The sequence below is a fragment of the Aquila chrysaetos genome, chromosome 16 (genome assembly GCF_900496995.4).
Source record: "Aquila chrysaetos chrysaetos chromosome 16, bAquChr1.4, whole genome shotgun sequence".
Lineage (NCBI taxonomy): Eukaryota > Metazoa > Chordata > Aves > Accipitriformes > Accipitridae > Aquila > Aquila chrysaetos.
This window is the reverse complement of record NC_044019.1, coordinates 1,428,619-1,441,613: the sequence shown is the minus strand read 5'-3', so window position 1 is coordinate 1,441,613 and position 12,995 is coordinate 1,428,619. Positions and strand designations below refer to the sequence as shown.

At 62.3% G+C, this 12,995-nt stretch overlaps 1 protein-coding gene across 1 annotated transcript in view; it reads right to left on the bottom strand.

The window, feature by feature from the left end:
* The window catches only part of COL8A2 (collagen type VIII alpha 2 chain), a 34,572-nt gene extending 23,379 nt beyond the window's left edge, over positions 1-11,193 (bottom strand). Inside the window, exon 1 of the mRNA XM_030039472.2 lies at positions 11,147-11,193. The gene's annotated coding sequence lies outside the window, so the exon portion shown is untranslated. The remainder of the gene's footprint in view (positions 1-11,146) is intronic.
* Positions 11,194-12,995: the final 1,802 nt, after the last annotated feature.

Here is a 12,995-nt window from a genome sequence, read left to right as displayed (position 1 = left end):
GGCACGCTGCGGCCGGCCCCCGAGGGAGGCACCGGGATCTGCGAGGTCACCACCGCCTCCATCCCTCCCGGCACGCTGCAGGCAGGGCAGACGGCGTCGAGCGGAGGCGGCCGGCACAAGGAGCCCCGGACGGGGTCCTGCCCCCGCGCTTGGCTCCCGGCGCCGTCTCCTGCCCACTGCCAGGCTCCTTTTGTCGGGATGTTATGGCTGCCCCCTCCCACGGCCCCCGCTGGGATTTGGCAGGGCTGGACCGCGGCCCCGGCCAGCCGGGCTTCCTCCGCCGGCGGAAAGCAAACACCGCGCAAGGCCAGCGTCCCACGGCCTCCGACCATCCCTGCCCAGGCTGGGCCGGCGCTGCGGCAAAAATACGGCACGTGGCCAAGCAGCGCCGGGCGCAGGAGGTGAAGCCGTACAGCCGGCACTCTCCTCCCAGCTCTCCATCAACCAGAGCTGGCCGAGGGGCCGTTTTGCCGCAGCTGACGTCCCCTCCGTGCGGTGCCTGGCACCCACCGTGCCCCAGGGCCGCTCTGCTCCCCTCGGGGGAGCGCGGCGTCGGGTCCCTGTCAGCTCCGACCCCCCCTTTTCCGCGACACCACGTGCCTGCACTGCCGGGGAGGTTTCTGCTGGCACCCAACCCCTGCGGCAAACCCATCCCCAGGCACGGCTGGTGCCCACTGCCTGCTCCTGGAGCATCCCTCCTCGCCAAGGGACTGCCAGCTCTGGGGAACGCGTCCCATCGGGAGGCTGGCGGGAGCAGGGACATGTCCTGGCCGGCCGGCCAAGGAGACACTGGGGCTGTTCTGCAAGGGCGGCCGGGATGGGAGTCAGGGAGCGGGGGGAGCCCTGCTCCCACACCCAGCCCCGGAGCTGCCTCTGCGAACATCCTGGCCACGAACATCTTGGCCACGCGCGCCTTGGCGGGGCAGCAGGGCTATTTTGGGAGCTTTCAGCACCACCCAGAGAGGTGTCCGATGCTTTTATTTATAAACCCACTGGCTTCTGCCCAGCTCCAGCCAGCTCGCATGCAGGAAAAAGCCCAACTGAGCCAAGACAAACAGAGCCAGCAGCATCCCCGCATGGTAGGACGTAACGCCGAGCGGGCCAAGGATGCTCCGGCTGAACCGCCCAGCCCTGGGCTGCCCGGCGGGATGGACATGCCTTGGCACCACAGCCCCGGGGCTGGGCTTCATCAGCACAAGGCTGCACGGCCGCCCTGGGCGCACCCACGTGTGCCGGGACTGCCGCGGAGCAGGTGGGGGGCTGCCGGCCGGGTTCCACGGGCTGCCCCCAGCGCGGATCCTGCTGCTCAGTGCCAGGGACCCACGTGCGTGGCACAGAAGTGCCCGTGCCCCGCTCAGGGTTCTGCAGAGCTGCTGTGGGTAACTGCAGAACTGCAGCCGCCGGGGGACCCCAGGGATGCTGCAGGGTGGGAGGAGTACCTAAAATACCGGCTGGGGCTGGGGCCAGAGCCCTTGTGCCCAAGGGCAGAGGGAGATGCAAACTCCTGCAGCTCCCACCCAGCTGCTGAGCTCAGGTGGCCAGAGGTGAGGGTGAGAGTCCAGCCCCGTCCGAGGGGGCAAAGGGGCTGCCCCATGGATGGCCTCCCCCCTGGCACTGGTTCCAGCCCCCAGCAGCGCGGCAACAATTGGGTTATTGTCAGCGTGCCGCCGTGGACACAAGTGTGCCGGGGAATTCAACAAACCCGGCGCTTTCCGCCTGTCCCACTGGCTTTCCCAGCCCAGGCTAATCCTGTAAGATGCCCCGTCAGCACAGCCGTGGCCTCGCAGCCTGCAAGGAGGGACGGCGGCTCCCGGCCCCCCGGCCCCACATCTCCCCCGGGCACCATCCGGGGGCAAAGGCGCTGCGGTAACGCGGCCTCGGCGGCTCCCATCGGGCCCAAGGTGGGCGCAGACAAAGGCACCACGAGCGCCAGCTCCAGCCACTTCGGGGACTCGGCTAATGGGGTCCATTTGCTGGGTAGTTCTTGGAATAACAAATTGTATCATCCAAAAAAGCAAAACCACAAAAGGGGATCGGCTTGCAGCCCGGCTCACAAAAGCCCCTTGTCTGGAGGCCCCCCGCGCCCCCCAATCTCCCGGAGAAAACTCAATTTAACCAAAATAAACAGCGCGCCCAGCCCTGCGCTCTCACGCTCTCTCCAGCAAACCGCGGAGCGACGCGGCTCAACCTGATACCACAGCTGGCAAACTCCATCTCCCGGCTCACCGCACGCCCGGGGCATCCCCGCTGGCCCTGGCTGTTCGGCTGTGCCGTGCCACGCAGTGCCGGAGAGCTGCTGACCTCTCCTTCTCGGGAGCTTCATCCAGCCAGCAAAAATGTACTGCCCGAAGCTGGACGGTGCCCGGAGGGCTCTGGGCACGGTGCAGACCCCCTGCCGCAGCCCAGGGTGGGCCACCAGCTCACCCTGCATTTTGGAAGCCCCATCGCCTGCTCCGTCCAGGTCAGCAGCAAACACGCAGAGGGAAAGGGCAGCCCCAGCTCCGGCAGGGCTTGTGCAGGAGCGGGGAAGAGTGAGCCGCGGACTTCCCCGCAGTGGGATGAAAGATGAGGCTTGACACCTGCTAAAACCCTCTAATCCTCCTCTTGTTCATCAGCTCTCCAGCAGGCTTGGAGCCCACCAGCCAGGTGGGAGGCAGAGATTTATAGCAAGCGAGCCTCTCTGGAAGTGCCGGTGAGCGCGGCGGGGAGCAATCCCAGCCCGGCAGCGGCACCAGCCAGACGGACCCATCAGCTGCCTCCGGTTTCCAGCTCCCGCGGGCACGTCCCACGCCTGCGCTCGCAGCTGGACACCCGAGGTCACCGGGGAAGCGCGCCCAAGGTCACGAGCGCCCGTTTGCATCCGAAGAGGACACGTTACATGAGATGCCTGCCTGGGTCCTGTCCTGGGAGGCTGTGAGAGGGGGAAATGGCTGAAAGGAGGAGAGTTAAACCCCTTTTCAGTGGGGCTGTGCTCCAGAATAATGGGATTTTGGGGCTGTTCCTCCAATTGGGATTGGACCCCAGGGAGCAAAGCCCATCCCATGCCGAGGGTCCCCCAGCAGCCGGCCCCACAGGGATCTTGCCATTGGAAAGGTGCCCCCTGCCACGCCTCCGGCAGTCCAGCAACGAGGTGGACAGAGGTTTGCTTCTCCCACAGCCCTGGTCTTCACACCTTCACATGCAGGGCAGGAGCGCCGGCTGCCAGCCCCCATCCAGGAGCACCACCCTGGCCCCCAGCCGCTGGTCAGGTACCCCCAACTCCAAAACTCACTTGAATTATTTGCAACCTGTCACCTGAGCAAGTCTGCTTGGGTTTCTGGCCGGGTTTCTGGCCAGGTTTCATCCCTGGACCAGCCGCCACCAGCCAGAGGACTCAAACGAACGATTCGTAACGCCCTGTCCCACCCGTGCAGGATGCCACAGCCCCGCAGCACACAGGCACTGGGCTGGGAAACGGCCACGCTGGCGTTCACCTGAACTTTGGGGATAAACATGCCCAAACTCCCACATCCCCTGGGAGCGCGGGACGGGATGGGGGTGCTGCCGGAGTCCCATACCCAAGTGCATCCAAGACAGTTATTCCAACACCTCTCTTCCTCCCAGCCGGATGCCCGGAGTAAGCCGAGGCCAGCACAGGTCCGGACCACGGGCGACCCCGCCGCCACGGCTCATCTGCCGCAGGTAATTTGCTGCCTGCCCGGCAGCGCTTTCGCTGCATTCCTGCCCTAAGTACCACGGATTTGCTGCGCTTTATGAGAAACGAAAAGAATGTTTTAAATGAAATTAATTCTTACGAACCCAAGATTTCATAAAAGCACTGCCTGGGCATGGTTTGGCATGGGCCTGCTCTTGTTCGCTCTATTGGCCTTTCCCTGCGGGGAGGAAAATACAGGGCTTGGTATAAAATAATTACAAACTCATTGTATAGCTCTGCTTATAACTGCTCGGAGGAGCTCTGAGGTCTTGTCCCAGCTCATAGTCTATATTCGGCAATAACATAACACGTGGTCTTTAAGAAACAGCTTCGGGAGAACACGTAATGGAAAAAAGCATTGGCGGACGTGCCGAGCAGCATCAAATGCGCCCCGGCCAGAGGAGCGGTGCCGGACACCCAAGCATCTCACACCGGGTCCGTGCCACGTGAGCTGGCGCTTCCTAGCCGGCGCAGTGCGGCACGGTGCAGCGTTTGGCAAGGACAAGGTCTGTTTGCAGCGCAGACGTTTCTGTGCTGGCGGTGGGAAGGAGCGAGCCGAGGTTCGGGAAGCGGGCATGGAGCCGCTGGCGCTCGGTGCGGCCCCACCAGCTTCCTTTGGAAGCAGACAGGGGAACTGATGCGACGCTGCCCAGCTCCCCCGTTCATCTTTACTTTAAAAAGCCACTAAATTAAAACCACAAAGCCACCCAAGCCCCGAAGCGACTCTCTGCTGTCCCGCCAGCCCCCGCGCCAGGGGTTGCTTGGCAGGACGCGGCACTCGCTCGTGGCCGGAGCAGCTCGCAGCTGCCCTGACCTTGTTATTTACGTAACGCAAAGCACTATTTTTGTCTGTTCACGCATCATCCACGAGCCGGCAGCCGAGACTCCCCCAACGTGACCCTCAGAGGTCTGTGGGCACACAGCAGTCGCTGGGCACCGGGACCCTCGTGCTGCTGTGGCGATGGGGATGCCCCAGCACTGGTCCCAGTCCCAGCTGCGCCCGAGGTGCCTGGGCACGGCCCCGCATCGCCCACGCTGGCCTGGTTTGTGGTCCGCTCTCGATGCCCGGGCTGCTCACCCCGGGGGGCTGCTGTCTCTGCCCGCCTGGCTGCAGTGGGTGGGTTTATCGGCCTGAGCCCTTTGGGGCCCAAAGCAACTGAAATTAAAGGCAAAGAAAAGACAAAAGTATCGCCGCTGTAATCCAAACCCAGGACCTTCGGGGATCTGCCTGTGGGTTGTGAGCGCCAGACTGGCAATATCAGGAAATATGAAGAAATAGCAATAAAAGTAGTCTTGTTTCTCTCCGCTGGCTGGCTGGCTTACAGGACACTGGAGCAGCTGAGAAATACCTTTCTGCAGTCATTGACAATGCATGTTTGAGGCTGAAAATATGCTTCTCTGGCAAAAGCCCACATATTTAACCCCGGTGGGCACCAGCAGCTCACCCCGCGGGTCCGGGAGCAGGGCTCTGAGAAGAGCAGCGGGACTTCACAACCTCCCTGCGCACGCAGGCGCGGTGGGGGACGTTGCTCTCGGTTGCTGACATCGAGCTGCTGAACAGTGAGCAGGATGCAAGGGCGATAAGTGGCAAGTGTTGAAATTAAAGCCACATTGAAAGCAAAGGAACTGTTGCAGCTCCCCTCCGTGCCAAGCATCCCGTCGCCTTATCGGTGGTTCCCTGAGAAAGATGGCTGTGTTGTCCTGACATTAAATATTCTCTTTGCGGCAATCTGTATCTCCTCCATTTCACTTGCAGCACCCAAATGCTCCAGCCCTGATGCACACCCTGGATTCACACTCTCGCCCCTCAGAGCTGAGGCTGGAGCAAAGCCAAAATCTCCAAAGAAAAAATGCAGCCAGAGCTTCCAAGTTTCGTGGTAAAACCACATGATTTTGATGGGAAGCCATAAATCAGCCCCAGGCTCTCTCAGCCTCTGGTAACTTCTTAAAACAAACCTGGGCTGAATTTTAGGACTTGTAATGAAATCTGAAAGCAGGTGAATTGGCCGCAGGCTTTAAGCATCACTGCAAGCATTGTGCACAGAGCGCACTCGGCTGCTCCGCACGGCCCTGATCCTTGGCTGAATGGACTCAGCTCTCCCTTAAAGATGGGGCACAACCAAAGCAACTTCCACCTTTGGCAGGTGTCGGGTTCGTGTCTCTTTGCCCGAGAGCAGAGGAGCCCCGAGCACTGCTCCATCCCTGCAGCAGCACAGAGACCTGCCCGGCCCTGGGGGCACTGACACACGGCCCCCTGGCAGCGGGCGCAGGAAAGGAAACATCCTCGCAATGCAACGGGCAGGACCCGTCTGCCCTGCCCTGCCCGCAACTTGGGCACGGGGCATTTTGCAGCAAGAGGGGTAAATCCTCGCGTGGCTGTGGCTGCGGAGATCAGGGCAGCTACGCGAGGTGGTCTGGCCGCTGGGTCTTGGGTTTCGGTACAAAACAAAGAGAAGGCTCTTATTTGGCTAATGTGCCTCCGAAGAAAGGCCGTATCCTTGTTTGCTCCCACTGTTGCATTGTCTGCGGATAAAGACAGGGGATAGATCTCATCTGATACCAGCAATATCATCTCATCCATCTGGACAGGGCTTTTTACAAGACCCTGCTTTAGAATTTAGATCCCTGGGAACTTGGAAGGCAGCAGTGAAACAAAACCCTCCGCAAGAACAATAAAGAGGCTCTCGGCGATGGCCAGAGAGAACTGCAGGGCAGGCACAGGCAGCGCTGTGAGATCCCAGGGGTCTGGCACTGCTGGGCCGCTCCGGTTTGCAGCAGGTTTGCAGAAGTCTGCTGGTTTGGGGGAGTTCCTGGGGACATATCCTGCCCAGGGAAGGCAGAGCTTGTGCTGGGAGTGCTGCACTTCAATGCAAGATATAGGGACTCAGTTTTTTGGTGAAAAATATCCAAAGCTGGGAAAGCCCTCGCCTCCGTCTCTGCATCCATCGCAGGTGGACATCGAGATCATTGTCTTCCTCCCTGGCTGCTTCTTGCCAAGCCCTGTCCTAGACAGAGGCGCCTGGAAGAGCCTCTGAGGACAAACATCTCCAGATGGGCCAGCGGGATGGGCTCGGCCCCAGGGAAGGTCGTGGAGATGAGACCCGGCTGCTCTGCAGATTTTGGCTGCAGTTTCTGCCTGCGATCTGCAGCTTTGCTCCGTGAGTGCAGCTGACGCCGGGGCCAGGGGTCATAGGAGCGCTCTGCAGTGAACAGGGTGAGGGTACAACAGAAACCCTCACATGGCCGCCTTCGGCTCCTTTTTTCTCCCACCTCATTTTTGATAGCACCCATCTCCCACCTGCAGCACCCTGGCCAAGCCTGGGAGCTCTGCAGGGAGGCAGCAGCCAGCGGGAGCCGTGGGGTCCCTGGTGGGATGCTCCTGCGAGGACACGGGGGTACGGGGCAGAAGGTGGCCCTGGCGAAGGGACCAGCTCCTGCAGCTCCTTGAGAGTGGCTGAGCGATGCCCAGTGGGGAGCCAGGCTTTGCAGAGCAGAGCAGAGCATCCCACCGGCCGCCCTGGCCCCTGCACCCCCCGGACCCCGTGCAGATGTTTCCCCGGTGCGCTGCCATCCAGCCAGGACCCTTCGCAGCCAGATTGGATCTCATCGCTTTGAAGTTCGCAGCCGATGTGCAGGCTTACGCAGCCAGAGCAGACAGCTCTGGGGAAGAGGCCAGGCGGCCAGGGATGTGACTCAGGAACGGCTCCGGTGACAAGGGGAAAAGGAAAAGCGGTTTATTATGTCTGTGCCGGCGTCCAAGTCGCCACGCAGGGGAAGCAACGTGCGGCTGAGCCCTGACCGGGAGGGGAGAGCCCGGGGGAGCCAGCGGCGTTGGGCATCACCCCTGGCTTCGCCTGCCACCCCCGAGGGCTCTGCTCCCACGGGATTGCTGCAGGACACAGCCAGGTTTCCAGCAGCACCCAGTCCCTCTCCCCAAAATGTCCAGCACGGGGAACCCCTGGGTGCAAAGGAGGGAGTGGGTGAGAGTCAATGCCCCCCTCCACCTTTGTTAAGGCAGTTAATTAGCCTCTCTAATTAGCCAGTGACTGAGCACATGGGGGAGTGGGGAGGCTTGGAGCCCAGCGCATCCCCAACAGAGCTGACGGCCTGCACCCCCTCCCACAGGGAAGGGGCTGGGAGGGAGAAACTGGGGGAAGACAAACGCAATTCGGTGCCTTTTTATCCCTCCCCCTCCTGAACTATTAGGTTTTATTGTCACAGACATTTTCTTTAGCACAGGGGAATGGAAACTTTGCTCCTTCCTGGGCTGCAGACAAGCTGAAATACGAGAGAATGACAGAGGGAGTGCGTGAGGACGGGCAGGGACCGACCGGCCCCGCACGCCCTCTCCACTGGGGTTAATGCCTTTTGCAGGTGCCGTTGCCCAAATCCCCTCGATCTGCCATTCCCCCGGCTCACGAGGAGCCCGGCTGCTGCACGGGCGTGGGGCCCGGGGCCCACAGAGGTGGTTTTGTCACTCACATCACAGATCCCAAGAGCAGACAGAACATTAAAAGCAGGCGTTTTTATCTCAACCTTCACAGGAAAGGCTGCGCCGCCCGCCAGCAGCCGAGCGCTCGGATGCACCACGCAGCGCCTGCGTCCCGTGATGGATCAGCTCTGAAAACAACACCCTGCTAATCTTCCTCCCCAGCAGCCATAAAACTGTCTTCCCAGTTCCTTCGGAGAGGATTTACAGTGGCTCAAAGCATCCCGGAGCGGCTGGCAGAGGCGAGAGCCCCCCGCGGGTGCTGGCCCCGCACCTGGGGCACATCCTGGCAGCGGGGCGATGCCCCCGCACCTCTCGGCCCCCAGCCACTCCACTCGATTTCCCCCCAAACTAACGCTCCCCAACGGGGACTTGGCAGCCGCCCCAGAGCAGGTCAGTGCCCCCAGGGCCGTGCCTGACCCCTGGAGCCTCTCGTCGAGGTCCCAGCCGGGCCGCCCCGGGCAGCACCCCCCAAAAGTCCCAGGAGGGGAAGGGGTTTCTCGGTGCTGAAGCAGGCACAGCCGCTGCAGAGCAGTTGCCGGAGGGACACCGGCTTGTGCCGGACGTGTGAAGCCATCCTGCAGGTCCTGCGAGGCTGGGATGCTCGCACGGCCCGTCCCTTCGCTGGCCCAGCTCATGTCCCCCGTGATGGGGGGCAGACGGGGGACGGGGGGACGGGGACAGCCTGCCTGTAGCTTCGGTCACAGCCTCGGTGGTCGCCCCACGAGTGGTGAAACGCGAGGGGCAGCATCTCACCCAGCCACAGGCTCACCGAGACACAGCTGCTTTCCAGCCCCGGGGGCTTTCTGGGCGCGTGACCCACGGGGGTCCGAACCCCTGTGGGGCCGAGCGCTGGGGGCTGCCCCGCGACCCCCGGGCACAGCCTGTGCCGGGCCCCCCCCCGGGGGCTGAGAAAGCACCGAGAAACGCTTACAGAGCCGGGCAGTGGGAGCGAGAGGGCTGCCCCCGCACTCCCCCCGCACCGTATCCAAGTGGGAAACTGAAAACCCGACACAAGGCGAGCAGTGCTGAGCCCCTGCCAAGAGCCACGGACAGAAATATCCTTGATTTCACCAAGGTGTGAATAACTTTTGACACTTCTAGGGCTTATTGCCTTAAAAAAAATCCCCCAGCAGTCCCCATTCACACTCCGCAGGACTGTGTTTCATATGAATGGAATATATGAATCACTGTAAAGAATTTAAATGCTTCCCCTGTACAAAGAAAAGCTCCCTCTCCGCCTCTGCTATTGCGGCCGGGCTCCGTGCAGCCTAAAACAAAGGCATGGCAGGAGATGGGGACAAATCCCGATCACCAAACCGCTGCTTATGCAGGACAGCTCAGCGGCCAAGGGCAGACCGGGCTGTCGGTTTGAGCCAGCGCAGCTGGGGCAGAGCCGGGCACCCTCCACCGCCCGCTTCAACCCATAACCAACTCCCCTGGCCACGGCACTCATGTTTTCTGAAATCCCGATGACCTCCTGACAGCTCCTGGGTTCACGTCTCCGTGTGCCTTTCACGTTTCGGCTCAGCTCCCACCCCTAAACCCCAGTTTTCAGATTGGAACAAGCAAATAAAGAAAATCACTTTATTTCCATTCCTCTGCCCAAACACGCCGGGGCAATCCGCGGCCCCGCTGCCGGGGGAGATCGGGTCAGCCTGGCTGATGGAAACCGGGCTATTCTTCCTACAAGAATCTCTCCCTTTTTTTAGCAGTTTGTTTTTTGCTGCTTTTTTCCCCCTTGGGCAATAGGGCGAGGAGGAAAAATGTAATTCGAAGCCCAGCGCAGCCTCACTGGGTTTCCAGCTGTGATGTTTCCCCTGGCATTGCTGCCTCAGCTTGCGCACGCGGTCGTGTCCCCAGCCCCGGCGGCGCGAGGGAAGCCAAGACGGGGCTCCGGGCACCCAGTTCATGCTCAGTCCCTCAAAAAGCAGAGGCAGAAAACCCGAGCGCGGCTGGGGCCTGCCCCGGGAGCCCCCCTCTCCCGCCGCCCACCACGGTGCTGCCCCTGCCCGGGGGGGCTCGCAGCCGCCGGCCCCGCCGCCAGCTCGGTGTCCTAAATCCGTAGGATCCGGCTCTGAAAGGAGCAGCTTTGTTTCCCAGTGTCCCTCACAGACGGATCAAAACTGCATTTTTACAGAAGCAATAAAAATCCCAGGAATTCACCGGCCTTATGATTTATTAAACATGTTCCTTATAGCAAAGCTGCCCACAGATGAGAAAGTATCTCCGGTGGGTTATTGCCTCGCCTGGGGCGACCGTACAGGGGGGATCTTTCCTGGCTTACTGGGAACGGTCAAAGCCGGGGAACCTGGTAGATCAGGAGCCAATTAACAGCAACGCTCTTAAAAAAACCAAATAAAATAAGCACCTTGTATTTCCCAAGGTGTCTGTGGATGGAGCCGCGGTGAGCTGCCCTGATCCTGCCGCTACCCGGGACCCGTCGGGGGCAGATGTTTGCAGCCACGGGAGGGGACACCCTCCCGGCGGGGCCACGGCACCGAGCCGCGCCGATGTGCCAGCAGCGGCGATCCCAAAGGTCACGGCACTTTCCCCCAAAACACTTTTGTTCCCACAAACATATTTTGTAACAGCAGAAAGCAAGGTCTGAACGTTAGGGCACGGCTCCGTCTGCCTGGTTCCCGAACCCGGCGAAGCCTCTGGGTACGGTTCATCGGAAAAGGCACGCGATTAAAGTGGGTCAGGGGAAAAAGAAGGGATGACAAAAGGGAAAAAGAAATAAAGAAAAGCACGCAGGCTAGGACCTCGCCTGGAAAGAGGCGTTTGGAAGCGTCCTCGCAGTATTCCTCTCTGCATGGGGAAAAGTAATCAGAATTACAGGGACTCGTGACCGAGACATTCAAGAGATTTTTCCTCCCGTCCGAGCCCGGCGCGACCCGCGGGGGACGCCCAGGTGAGCGCGGGGAACCGGGGACCGGGGACCCGGGGAGCGGAGCCCTTACCTGGGCGGAGCGCGGCTCGGGCGGGCGCGGGCTGCCGCCGCCGGGGAGCGGGCGAGACGGGCCGGGCCGGACCGGGACACGACGGGCCAGGACGGGCCGGGCCGGGCACCCCCGCCGCGGGGCGGAGCGGGCGGGCGGGCCGGGCCGGTGCGGGGCGGAGCGGAGCCCTGCGGGGCGGTGCGGAGCGGAGCCGAGCCGGGAGATGCGGGGAGATGCGGAGCGGAGCGGGCAGCGCGGGGCCGGGCCGGGCTGGGCTGGGCTGGGCTGGGCTGGGCTGGGCTGCGATTTCTTCCTTTTCCCTCTTTTTTTTTTTTTTCTTTCTTTTTTTTTTTTTCTCCCACCCGCCCCGGAGGTGGCAGCCCGGCAGCGCTTCTCCGGTTCTCCGTCGCAGGAGGGAGACGGCGCGCAAAATAAATCAGTAAAAGTGCGGGCACCCCCCCCGCCCCGGCCCCCGGCACACCGGCGGGGTGGGAGCAGAGGGCACTCGGCCCCTTCCCCACCAGCCCAGGGGGTGGGCATGGGGCCCATGGGCACGGCACACACCCCCGGACCCGCTCTGCCCTCGCCTGGTGCAGGGATGCCCGGTGCCCCGGGGATGCTGATGGCAGCAATAGCAGCCACGGGGGTGGAAAAGAGCTCCCTTCGTCTGCAAAGCACCCAGAACCGGGTGCTGCCTGCCTCCAACGCTGCCCTCAGACGGGGCAGATTGGGGTTCAACCCTCTTTCCCCTTCTTGCTCCCATGCTCCCCCAAACCCACCACCCGTTCCCTTTGCAGGCACAGGGCCAGTGCGAGCAGGAGTTGCTCCCCACCTTTGCTATGGCAGAGGGGACTTCATCACCCCCAAAATCCTCCTGCCCTGAGTGGGAAAGCAGGGAAATGTGGTGCTGGCACAGCCAGGTCCTGCCGGCTCTTGGTTCGGCACAGTTTCAAATCATGCACTGGGACGGAGGTGCCCCGATCCCGGGGAAGTGGGGTGCCCACAGCCCACACCTCCAGCCTTTCCCAGCCACCGTGTGCTTCCCGTTCCCGAGGCGGAGGAGTCATGGCGTCCCGCTGGCAGCCGCGTGCCAGGCACAGCCGGGACACCACCGGCACTGCCGCAGCTGCTGGGGTGCACGGGCCCGGGGGGGGGTGCAGGGCCCCGGTGTGCCCCGGGAGGCAGATTAGGGTTGCTCAGGCAACGGGCATGGAGAAAGCCCGTCTGGATCGAGGCCACCGGGGCGCACAAGGGTGTTTGTTTTCTGTATTAAGCGCCTGAGCAAGGGGGGGGGCATCAGACGGCTAATCCCCCCTCAATGCCTTCCCTCGGCGAGCGGCAGCCGCGGGGCCAGACCCTGCTCCCAGGAATGCTGATGTGCTCTGCCCCGTGCAGGCGGATAGGCCTGCGGCAGGGGCAGGGGTCCCTTCCGTGCCCCGAGCGGGCAGGCCTGGGGGTCCACCCAGAGCTGGTCCCTACCGCAGGCCACGGCGAGCAGCTTAGAGCAGCCCCGAGGCTGCTCCTGGCCACAGCTGAGCCCCGCTGAACTGCAGTGCACCGTCACCTGCTGCTCGGGGACAGCAGCCCCAGCGGGACGGCTGCTGGCAGAAAATGCTCTGCCACCGTCTTGGCCCTGTGGCTGCCGTGCCCTGGCAGCGCTGGCTTTCCTGCCCTAGACCTAATCCCACCTACAGCCCCTGGTGCCAGGGAGCCCAGGTGCAAGGCAGAGCATGGAGGGGCCTCCACCGGCACGGTGGCTCCTGCAGAAACGGACCGGCCTTGTTTAACCGGAGCTCTCACTGGCAAAGCATTTCCTCCGCACGCAGACTCATTAGCCAGCACAGACATTCCTCTGTCCCACAGAGTGAAC